The following is a 950-nucleotide window of genomic DNA, read 5'->3' on the forward strand; positions in this document are numbered from 1 at the left end:
CAAAATTTATATGGGTGAGTAGAACATGATGTAATAACGTAAAATGAAGGTGCCAATGTAAAAAAAAAACAGTGTTCGCCTTTAATATGAAAGTTTATCATTAGTGTGGCCCGCAAGTTTTATATGATTGGCACTTTTCAGTGTAGTGTGCGGAGCTGAAAGAACTTACAAATCACGGTGGAGTATATTGCACTCAGGGGCGGGACATCTTGTGACAACCTGCTTGTTGCACAGAGCTGGCTGCACCGTTATTCCTAAACCCTCCTGCTTGTTCACAGCTCAAGACACGCCATGTTTACAGCCCTGTTGTGCAAAATAATGTCCTGCAGATAATGAATAGATGATTAACTAGAACTGGAGTCATAGCTAATTATTTAAGCTATTCAAAATCGAAGGTAAAATCAATTTAGTGTTCTTAGTTGGATAATTGTAGGTTTGACTTATCTACTTACTGGGTGGCGGATTCACCTCTGGAGGGTTCCTGGACCGGCTGTTAAAATCCAGGTCTCCACCAATCTAGTGGCCCAGGTTAAGTGGCTAGCAGAGCTATTAATTATCAATAAAGAACCTCTTATCTCTGTTTATTCTCACTATTACCAAAAGGGGTGGATCTAACCTGAGTGATAAATCCTCCGCTATATGAAAGACATGAACCACCACAAGTTAACCAATGATGTCTTTATTCTAATAATTCAGGATTACAGAAAATCTAACATCTATGCAAACACTACATGCTACTAGAAAAATAAACACGAGGTAGATTAAATGACTAGTTTAAAGAAATAGAAAATAAAGAATAAAACAAAATAGAAAACAAAGGAATAAAACCATAAGAGTCCATTTACTGGCTTCTGAGATNTAAAGAAATAGAAAATAAAGAATAAAACAAAATAGAAAACAAAGGAATAAAACCATAAGAGTCCATTTACTGGCTTCTGAGATTGTCCAAA

Source organism: Cyprinodon variegatus, unplaced genomic scaffold, assembly GCF_000732505.1.
Source record: "Cyprinodon variegatus isolate N-32 unplaced genomic scaffold, C_variegatus-1.0 Scaffold1464, whole genome shotgun sequence".
In the NCBI taxonomy this organism is placed as follows: domain Eukaryota; kingdom Metazoa; phylum Chordata; class Actinopteri; order Cyprinodontiformes; family Cyprinodontidae; genus Cyprinodon; species Cyprinodon variegatus.